Raw genomic sequence first — 11,482 nt, 5'->3', positions numbered from 1 at the left:
ATGGAGACCGAAACCTTTCTGACAGCAGTGGCTTTGCTAGGGGACAGAAGGTGACTCAATTGGATTGTGCCAAAAGTTTGTTGGCAGTGAATCATCTCAAAAAGGCTCGGTCAGACAAAAAAAAGCTTGCCAGCTTGGAGGTACTTCAGTGCACTGGTGGAAGCAGATGGATGCAAAATAATGGATCTGATAGGAGACATTCAGAGAGAGCTCAGACGCAAGGCTATCAAATGTCAGTGACTCAAAAAAAACAAACAAGGGAAAGAAAGAGAGAAGAGTTTGAAAGGAAAAGGCCCATCAGCCAGGCACAGTGAGGGAGAAGCAAAGGAAGGTGCCAATTCCACTGAGGAGGAGTGAGCCAATTCCACTGAGTATCCTGTGGAGCATCACCCTGGGGGGAGGTCCAGCCCAACAGCTGGCCTGGGGTGAGTCTGCCCCACTGACACCACCTGCCCCTCCAAAGGCCTCAGGTGAATCTCACAGTGACCTGGTCAGTGTAATTGACAGCATGGCTAGAGCCAAGGGATGACCTCCCTCCATCCACTCTTCTCCAGACAGGGACATACCTCTCAACTCTGCCATCAGAGGGGACATGTTCCATTGCTACATTTTGCCATGAAGCCATGGGAAATCTAGACCCAGTTGTCCTTTCAGGAACAGCTCTAAGCCCACCGATGCCAGAGGAAACCCCACGTCCTGGCCTCTGCTTGGAGCATCTGCAGCCAGGGCCATCCCCCCAGGGTTGGGCTGTGCCGGCACACCCCTCCCTCGGCACTGTGGGAGGTTGAGAGGTATGGACAAAACACAGGGTGTCCAGCAGCTGTGAGGAACACGCCTGCAGACACGTGTAGGGGGTGTGTGTCTGACCAATACATACAGAGAGCTCTGCAAGGGGAGCAGAGGGGCAGCACAGCCCTGGCGGCGGGGCAAGTGCTCACACTGCCAGGAGAAGCACTTAGCAAAACAGCACTGAGACCTGCGAGACCACTGGAACAGCAGCCTTTACATTCTCTTCTTTCAGGCTTGATTTTACTGATGGGTCACATAAATCCTTTTCTTCCCCACTTGGTTCCTGAGATTTGCTCTGGATTAGAGAAAAGGGTTAGTCGGAAGGAAATGAACTCTGCAGGAGCTGCTCTAGCACTCACAAGAGTGAGGGAAGCTACCCCATCACCTGGCCACCAGCTTGCTGATGGTAGGGCAGAGTGGGAGCTAAGCAAGAAGGGGTATCAACCAACGTAGGAAATGCAGGGGTGAAGCTGGAAGCGAGGGCACGCAGCTGCTGGGGCTCCATGTCTGTGACAGTCTCAGCTCCTCCAGCCACCCCCCGGCGCCCTCTCCTGCTCCCAGCCACGGAGCTCAGGTGCCCCTCCTGGGTTCAGTGAGCGGCATTCTCCAGGGAGCCAAAATGTTGGGGAGGCGCAAAACAAAAGCTGATGAACCAACGGGGCAGCGGCTGCGCATGCAGCCAGTGAAGCCTGACCACACACACAGACAGAGAGGACAGGGATGCAAAGCGCCTGCTGCCAGTCAATGGATGTGTGAGGAGCCACTGGACATGGGCAGAGCCACAGAACATGCGCACGAATGTCCCGTCTGGACGGTTCAGTGGAGTTACCACGGCCTCAGCCAGCGTGAGCTCGCAGCCAGAGTCAGGCGAGGCCAGGTCGGCACTGTCTTCTTCATGCTCGGGGTCAGCAGAGACATGTTCCTTTGGGGACTGAGGCTGGCAGGTGTCTCCTGAACCAGCCTCTTGCCTGAGGGCCAAGGAGCCCATGCTGGCCACAGGTCCTGCTGCAGGGGGCGAGGTGGGGCCAGTGCTCAAAGGCACATCCTGTGCCATATTTGTCTTCCCCGTGGCTGTCATTGATGTCTCAGCTTCAGGCACACCCTCCTGTCCCTCCTGGGCCACCCTTTGCTCCACTTCACCTTGCTCAAACATCTTGATTTTGGAGGCCACGGAGGTTTCCCTGCAGCTCTTGCTGTCATGCTGGTTTCCTGGGGCCACAGTAGCATCCTCATGCTCCTGGGACACAGCTCCTGCCAGCCCAGCCATGCACACCAGCACGCCAGGCTCTGTTGGATGTGTCCCACTACCCGACTGCCCTGCCCCACCTTCATTTGCCAGGGCAGAGAGCTGGGATGCCTCGCTTCCTTGGTACAATCCTGCTGCAGAGGACTGGAAGTGTGGGACATCAGCAGCTACTCTGGGAGGAGACTCATCCTTCAGTGGCTGCCCCAGAGTCAGGTCACTGTCCCTGCTGCTTTCTGTGACTGTCTGGCTCCCACCCTGCAGATCTTGTCCCACATTGAACTCTGAGTTCCAGCGTGCCTCTTGTGCTTTGGAATCCGCAGTGTGCAGGGACAAGTCTCTCAGGATTGTCTCAGTCTGGTGTTCTGTTTCTTCTTCCTTGGGGGACAGCTCAGCCATGCCAAGGCTTTTGTCATGGGACACTTCTTCCACCCCAGAGCCTTCATCTCTGGTTGGCTTCCCTGACCCTGAGTCCTGGAAGAGCTCTTTGATCATGGGCTTCTCCTCCTGCAGTGGCTCTTCAGTGGCAGAGACATTGCTCTGTGCGGTGTCCATGTCCTGGGCCACCTCCCTGGTGTCCAGGTCTCTAACCAGGATCAACTCTGCTGCAGTGTCTGTGTTTTGGGGTGGTTCTCCCATAACACGACTTGTCCGCTGACAAGGTTTCCATGAGGCAAATCCCACTTTTTGGGATTGTTCTTCAGCTTCAGGATCAGTGCCCATGGGTAGTGCCACCTCTACAGAGGGGCTTACACCCTTGCCTGGAGGTGGCTCTGCAGGGACTGGGCTGGGTTTCTGGGGAAGGGGTGGAGGGACAGGAGCAGTGGATTTGTCCCCCTTCAGCCCCACGGTGTGAGTGTGGCCCTGCCGAGCCTCAGCTGATGATGGAGGAGACTTGGGCTCTATCTCTTCCATCTGAAGAACCACTCTGGCACTTTCCTCCCTGTCACTGTCTGCTCCAACCCCTCCCGAGACCCCCTCTAGTGCTGAGCAGATGTCTGGGGACTGTGCTGGGCTCCCTCTGTGCTCCTCAGCCCATGTGCCATACTCTGCCAGGCCACAGGGCTTCAAGACTCCCACTGAGCTCTGCAGCTCTGTCTCCTCTGGTTCCACTTCCTGGGAACACAGCAGAGCTTCACTTCCCATGGCCGCTCCTCCAGGCACCCCAGCACCAGGTGCTTTCTCTGGCTGCAGGGACAGCTCTTCCCACCCTGACAGGAGATGTCCCCCCAGGCTGGTCCCATCACAGCCCATCCCAGGTGGCTCCGGTGCTCCAGTGGGTTGTCCAGACACTGTCCTGTGTTGCTGATTTGCTGAGGAGAGGGGTTGGAACCCTTCTGCCGTGGCTGCCATGTGCCTGGATCCCTCCCTGGATGTGTTTACTGGGGCTTCTGGTCTCTCCTCCAAGCCAAGCCACCCACCAGTGTCCAAGACCAGGTGTGTTTTACTGTCCTTCTCCTCCCACTCTGGATCTCCTAAGTAGATGATCCTCTGGGTTGAAGAAGTCTCTGAGCTGTCGTTGCCAACCTTCACTTTAATTTTCAGAAGCTCTGGGGCTATGGCTGGCACTCTGGCCTCCTTCTTCCTGAAGGCTGCAGAAGCACGTTCCTTGGAGAGCACCTCACATTCTCCCTGGGAAGGCTCTGGCTCCAAAATCTTGGTCATTTGCCTCTCTTCAGGCTGCTGACAGGGCTTGGGCAGCCCATGCTCCCTGGTGGCTGCAACTTTGCCCGGCTCTTGGGGCTCCCCCTCGGTGCTCTTGGCAGGAGGATGCGCCGCCCCTGGGCTGGACTCACCCCTGCTTTCCTTCTCATAGAGCTCATCCTCCCACATAGACTCAAAATCCTCAGGACTAGCAATCATTTTGGCTCTCTTCCTCATTTCCAAGGCTTCAGCTGCTGGCTCTTCCTGGCCCGCTGTGTCCTTGGCTTTCCCTACCGTCACCTCCACTTTCATCAGGTTCCCACTTGTGTTCCCCTCCGAGGTCCCTGCACGTGCTTCTTCTGTCTTGGTTCTCAGAGTTTTCCTCAGAGCTACAGCTTCCAGCCTAGGGGCTTCTCTCTCTATAAATACCCAGTGCTCCGAGCCCTGTATTGCAATTGGACCAAGAAGAGTTAAATGCATCAGACACCCTGGCCCTGACTGCTGCTGGCACGAGTGGCACAGCTGGTCTGCCCGGCACAGGGCTGGCTATGTCATTGTAATAATCATCATTACCATCATCATCATTATCATCATTATTATTAGTAGTAGTATTGCTATTGTTCTTATCAAGGGCAGAATTGAGGCTCTGACAAAGAGCCTGGCAACTCATTGATGGAGAGAGGGACTGGAAGTAAGGGGCTGATGCCCCACTGGGGACTGAGCCAGGGTCCTCTCTGGGGACAGTGCTTTGCTCTGGGTGGTGGCTCCCTGACACACCTGCATTACCTGGGCCTTTCCTGGTGGCACGGAGCAGGAATGGAGCTCCCAGCAGACACATGAACAGCCACCGGGGATTTTGCAGTTCCCAGGGCTGAGATTCCATTGGAAGAAAGACCCTAGGTTTTGGGTAGCTTCACTCTCAGCTTCATCCATGTGCCCTAAGAATTTGTCAGACTGCCAAGAGCACAACCAGGCAAAGAAACCACTTGAAGCCATCAGCAAGGCCTTGTCCCTTTCCTACCAATGCTACAGCTCAGATTCCCCCAAAGGCCATCCCTCCTTTCCAGCTCATCAGGGATGTTTCCTCAGAACCCAGCCATGCTGAAACCAAGGGTTCAGAAACTGTCACCTGTGAAAGGTTTCCTGTGAAATGTAAAAGACCACGGGCTCAGCAGCAGGACCAAGCTAAGGCCACAGAGCATCCTGCAGCATGGGCACAGCGGGAATGTCACCATGCTGCTGGCAGGCGACACCAGGTCACTGCTGCCAGGGACACACACCTTGTACATCCAAGTGCTCATCCTGCACGTCAGCTAAAGGCCTCATGAGTGCCAAGAACAAAGCACTGCTAAAATCCAGCCACTTTTGGAACAGCAGGTATGAAATAACTCGCGGGAAGAGAGTTCCAGAAGAACATCTGCACCATTAAGTGGCTCAGCCACCCCTGGCAGAACATCAGGAAGGCAGTACTGGGGCATAGCCTGCCTGGGCATAGCCTGCAGCAGCAGGAAGGATGGCCCTCAAGGGCACCAGGATGCACTCCAGGCCCAGGTATAGGGCTGCCTGTCTGCTCCCCCTCCAACCAGTGATCCATGGAAATGTGAGCCTTGCCCTATGCAGAGGGCCAGGAGAATGTTTGGAGCAGTTGCACCCAAAATGCAAACCTAGTGACTGATACTGGAGAAGGGAAACGGGGGGCAGAGGGGAGCAGAGCCATAGAGAGGGAAGGGAAGATAATATTAGAGAAGAGAAAGAAAGGAGGAAAACCAGTTACTAGTGGAAGAGCTCCCGCAAGGAAATGAGAAGTCAGTGAAAGCCCCCAGCAGAAAAATGCCATTTCCAGCTGCTGTTTTCTCTGCCAGGTGTCAAGCCTCAGCACAGTGCTGCAGGCCCTGCCCTCACTGCAGCTCCCTGCCTGCCTCTGCCAAGATTCCCTTTGCCCCCAAAAAACCCCAGGAGCCTGCAGGGAAGCACCCCGGGGCTGTGCTGGCCCCCCAAGAGAACAACCCACCCCTGAGGGCAGGGAGGTACCAGCTCCTCAAGTGCCAGGACATCCACAGGGATGGGCAGCAAGGGCACCCTCCTCCTTTGGTTCCAGAGGGACCCTTGGCAGGGACTCTGCCCTGGCCAGGCAGCCCCACTCAGCAGCAGGGTCTGAGCTCCAGCCCCCTCCAGCAGGAGCCTCTCCCATAGCCCCTTACCCTGCACCAGCTGCTCTCCAGCTCCCTTCCTCCACACCTCCCTCCAGCATAGCTTTTGCTCCTTCCCAATCCATAGTAATGGGAACAGAGCCCGTGAGTGCCTGCCAGGAGCAGTGGCTGCACGGGTCATGGATCTGCATCACCCCAAGCTGGGAGACTCATGGCTGCTGGGCAGCCCAGGCTGGTGTCTGTCATCCATTCCCTCAGCACTGCTCCTTCCACTCAGCAGCCACACTCAACCAGGACACCACTCACTTTCCTGAGGGTGCAGAAGCTTCTCTCCTGCTCCTGCCCTGCTGTTCTACTGCTGAACCCCTTCTCAGCCAGGACAAGGATGGACAGGTTATGGGCCCGTGTACAAATCTCCTCAACAAAGCCCTCTCATCCCTCTTCTCTGGCTGCAAACCAGAGTCCTTCAGAAGAGATTTGCCCTGGGCAAAGGGGATGAGTTTCTTCAGGCTACTCCTCTGAGTTTAGGCTCAAGATAAATGTTGTAGATTAAAAAGTATGATCTCTGGAATGTGTTCATCCATGACAGGACCTATTCACCAGTCAGGAAAACCCCAGTTTCAGATTTATTTCCAAACCAGCTTCTTCCTTCTCAGACTCTTGAGATGAACACAGCCCAGCTCAAGGGACATCCAGCTCCTCCTTGGTGTGAACTCTTGCTCTGGAGGGCTCAGTGCCAGCTCCAGCCACAGCTCAGGGCAGCCCTTGTGTCTGCAGAGCCTGAGGGCTCTGGGGGATGCTTGGAGCAAATCTCTGGATACTGGGGCACATCGCCAGGGAAGCAGGGAGCTTGTGAGCTTTGGATGTCAGTAGGCTGGAGGATGGAGCCACAGAAAAGCTGGTTCTGAAAGGGATGATGCTGGGAAGGGTCTGTCCAGAGATCAGCCTTGACCTCCCAAGGGATAAGTGATTTTCACACTTCCCTGCCCTCCTTCCCTCACTATGCATCTGCTCTTGGGACAGGAGCAACTGGTGAGGTCATTCTTACTGCGGCCTAGGCAACACAAGAAACAGAAAGGAAACAGGATAACAGGGAGCAGATACAGCCTCTGCCCCTGTCAACGGGGGCCACAACCTCAGAGAGCCCTGGGCACATGGGAGGCTTCTCCCCTGAGCATCCTTAGTGCCCCTGCTGCTCTTCCCTGCTCTGAGGGAGACACAGCTCACCTGAGAGGAAAGCACAGCTTCAGGGAAGGACAGTGAGGGAATTAGATGTTGGGACAAAACAGGGAGCTGAACAGACTCTTGGCACTGCTCAGTCCAGCATACCTGTCCTCCAGCAGGAGTGGGGACAGAGGGCTGGAAGTGACAGACCACCCTACCTCAGTGAGCCTGAAGCCCATGGACACCAGGGGACCTTCTGGCAGTGATGAGAGCTCCAGGCTCTGCAGAGGTACTGTCCTTGTGCCATCATCCCCTCAGAGCTATGAATCTCTCATGGAGACCACAAGCTCTGGCCTGTGGGGATATGTGAGGACATGTCAGGGCTAAGTCTCAGTCACAGAGGCCTGCAGAGAAACTGCTGGTGAGGCCACCTTAGCAACTGCACCCCAGCTCAGGCTGGCTCAGGCTGAGCATGCCGAGGGCAAGACTGACTCCACAGATATGTGTGCACCTCATACCTGCTGTTTCTGTCCTGCAGCTCAGAAAAACTGTAATGGGAGTGTGCTAACATGGACCAGGAGATGCTGCTGCTCCACTGAGGATGCTATATCCTTGCTGAAGTGCAGGCTGTGCCCAAGCCCTCCCTGACCCCCATCCTGCCTCCTGGGGATTGCTTCAGCCATCCCAGGTTCAGGCTCCTATCCGTGCTAGTGACTTCTGCATGGACTAAGGGACATCCACATGAGCAAGAGTGTGCCCAGCCTGTCCTCCACCCCTCTGTTTCTCTCTGGGGTGCTCAGGCAGGACAAGTGTCCAAGCACCATGTGTTCCTGGGCCCAACCACACCAGAACCAAGGCTCAAATGCCAGCCTGCTTCTACTCAGTGAAGGTACCACTCTAAGCTGTCCCCTCCCCTGAGCTATATCTGCAGTTTACGGGTGCTGAGAGCTCATACCCCTCAGACTGGTGGAGCGTGACCTGGGGCTGTGCACAGGCATGGGTTCAAGGATGCCCTTTGGCAGGGTGCCTGGGCCTAGGGAACTCCAGCTGCAGTCAGGACAGCCTGAGGCTGCTGGAGCAGCCACCCAGGTGTCCAGGCCATTGGGTCATCCCTGCCTTGGGACCCTCAGTACTGGGCTCCAGCACAGCCCCACACCAGCAATGGGAGCTCTTTCCAGGAATACATCTCAGAGTTCAGCAGGAACAGCCAAGGGAGAGGTTTCACCAACAGCCCTGTCCTGGGAGGGGTCCTGCCTATCACCAGAAAGGGGACCCACCCATGGGCAGCTCTGCTCAGAGGGCACAAGACCCCTCAGCAGGCTGGGGACCCTACAGTGAGAGTGAGTGGTGGGGGAGAAAGGGGATGGTGACAACCTCAGGAGAGGAGACAAGACTTTTCTGTGTGAAAGACTCCATGCTTAGGGAAGCTCCATGCTCAGATGCAAAATCGTCTAAGGTGTCCTCTTCCATCGTCTGTGCCAGCACGGAAACCCCAGCACCCATGGGGAGAGAGAGAGAGGGAGACAGAGACAAAGAGAGAGAGAGAGAGAGAGAGAGAGAGAAAGGGAGAATTTGAGAAGGAATGAAGAAACAAAGGGTGGGCAGGTGAGTGAGCAGATGGATGAATGGATGGAAGGATGGATAGACAGATGGACAGAGGTCACAGCTGTACCAGCTCTAGATGCTCCATTCACATCTCTGCACCTGATATATTCCATGGTAAAAGCAGTGTGGGAAAGCCCCTTTTCCTCTTCCCAGCCAAGCGCTTTGTGAGGGGCCACAGCCCTCCCTGCAGCCCTGATTTCCAGGCAGTGCTGGGGCAAGTGGGAACACAGGCATATGCCGAATTCCCTGCAGAGCCCATACCCTCTTCATGGCAGGGGGCAGCCAGGGCAGAGCAGCCCCATGCGTGGCACCCACCCTCCTGGAGCCATATCCCCTGCTGTGGGCACAGCACTGGCTCAGAGCCCCGCCGAGGGGACAGCAGGCAGCGAGGGTCCCTGGCAGGGACAGGGTGTCCAGCCTGGCACGGGGACACTCTTGTCACATGCTGCCTGCACTGAGCTCAGCAGGGACCTAGGCCACAGAGCCCAGCTGTACTACATCCATACCCCTCCAGCACCGGGGGCTCTGTCCTGGCACCCCAATTACAGTGCTCTCCTGTCACCCCCATGGTCCCAGTGCAAAGCCAGTGTGCAGAATGCCCAGAAGGGAGGATGTGGCTCCGGAATGCCAGCATGGCACCACTCATCTTCCACCTCCTCCCACTACCCAGGTTCCACTGCTGAGAGCACCACAGGGCACATCTGCACAGGGGCCTGGTCCTGTTCTGCTGGGGACACCCCTGGGAAGGAGCTGTGCTGGCACTGCCTCACAGGCTGCTCCTGAGAGGAGTGAGCAAAACCCCACCCTGTGAACCACCAGAGCACCAAAACACCTCCAGACAAGGGCTGTTCCATCCTCTGCAGTGTCCAGGGAGATGACCCCTCCCCCCCCCCCCCCAAGCAGTGAAAAGGGTTCAAAAACTTAGAAACACCCCTGTCCCCAGCATTTCACTCCCACCGTGCTCCCTCAGGGCAGCACAGGAGCTGAAGGACTCCTTCCCGGCAGATCCTGATCCTCTCTGGAAGAGAAGCAGCAGAACAAACCTCAGTGGCCTTTTCAGGAGTTCCCTTTGGTGTTTCATCTTCATGCTTGGGTGAGGAAGAGGCTGGTGAGGAAGGAAGCCTCCTATCCCGGTCCCTGTGAACCAGTTTGCTGTTGGGCTCCTTCAGGGTCCGCTTCAGCTCATTGATGCTGGCCTGATGCTTCAGCAAAACATCCTCTGGCTTGTCTAAAAACTTGGGAAGGGAGAGGAAGAGAGCGATAGTTAAAGCAGTAGCCCAGTCCAAAGGCATGAGCAGGGGCACTGGGAGGGTTGGTGTTACACTGGGATGCAATTCTGGGTCTCAGGAGCCAAATGAGGAGCATAATGGAGCACCATGGTCTGCAGGTCTCACTGTAGGAGAAGGAGCAGCTCTTTCTCTGCAGGCAGCAGCACAAGGGCAGCACAGGGCCAAACATGTGCGGCAGATGAAGGGCACAGCATGGCCTGGTGGCATCTCCAGGGTCTGTGTCCTCCTGACTGGGGACAAGCTAAAGCTTCCTGGAGGGGAAAGTAGGCTCTCCCTTGGAATGGGAGGGCAAGGAATGAGGCCCTGCTGGAAAGACCATCAGCCTGTGCTGTCATCTGGTGCTAGGGACAAAGGAAGCCCAGGCTCTGTCTCAAAAGCAGGCAAGTGGCATTTCCTGCAGAGTTCCTCTGGAACAGGCTCTGACAAAGGGGTGGAGGTCCAGGGCTGGGCAGTGATGTCCAGCACAGATCCAGACCTGGATCCCTGTGGACCAGCCCCGGGTGGGGTGGGTCTGATGTGCTGTGGAGAGAGGACAGCTCAGAGTGCTCAGGAGAGAGGGGTCAGGTGTCAGAGCGTGGCTTGGGGAGGGCACAGGCGCCGGGGTGGCTCCCTGGTCCTGCCGCAGAGGTGGGCAAACCGGCTCCAGAAGGAACCTGGTTCCTGCCTCCAACCCAAACCCAAAGCTCTCCTGAGGTCCAAAAGGAGGCTCCCAAACACCTCCCCAGTACCTCCTCGGCAACAGAGCAGAGACCTGTGAGAGTCCCAGGAAAAGCCCCACCAAATTTGCCAGATGCTGAGGGCTCAGCAGAGCTCAGGAAAAGTCCCACCCTGGCCCTGCATGTCCGAGCTGAGAAGGGCTCAGGTGTGCCCACCTCTGGGCTGGGCACAGCACATGCACATGCAGTGGGCAAGCGATGAGGCAGGCGGGGGTTGGGGCTGGTGCCCACCCCCGGTGGGGCTTGCACAGGGAGCATGGGTGCTGCCGGTGTGGCTAATCCCATCCCCTGGCCACGTTTGCTCCCACTGGCAGCTCCAGCTGGGATCTCTGCTCAGAGAGGGGATCCCTCAGGGAGCAGCCCTGGATTTGAGGCCAGGACGAATCGCTCCTGATGGGGCCAGTATGGGAACAGTTTGTACAAGGGAGGGCTCAGCCTCCCTCTCTGCTCAGCCCTTCTCAGGGTGGGCAGGCACAGGGCTGGTGTCAGTGCTGGTCCCCCCAGGCAGCTCAGAGCCTCTTGGCTCTGTAGGGTGGGATGGCAGCCACAGTACTTGGGGACCCCCAGCCTAGCTCTCAAGGGGCTGCAAGAGAGCTGGACTGGGGGCGGGGGGGGCTGCAAGAGAACTGGATTGGGGGGGGGGTGAGGCAGTTTGGATCAGGCAGGAGCAGAGCATGGGTTGGGTGCCAGCAGGAGGACGGGACCAGCTCCACAGCAGAGGAGACACAAGGTGAGAACATGGCAGGGTCAGGAACATGAGCAGAAGCCAGGTCATCCCAATGGGCCAGGGACTCTCCTGCTCTTGCTCACAGGCACGATCAGGACCACCCTGCTTAGTGGGATAGAAGATGCCACAGCTGATCCCCAGCTGTTCCTCAGGCT

Source organism: Cinclus cinclus, chromosome 18, assembly GCF_963662255.1.
Source record: "Cinclus cinclus chromosome 18, bCinCin1.1, whole genome shotgun sequence".
In the NCBI taxonomy this organism is placed as follows: Eukaryota; Metazoa; Chordata; class Aves; order Passeriformes; family Cinclidae; genus Cinclus; species Cinclus cinclus.
The sequence above is the reverse complement of the archived record's forward strand: the minus strand, read 5'-3'. Positions refer to the sequence as shown.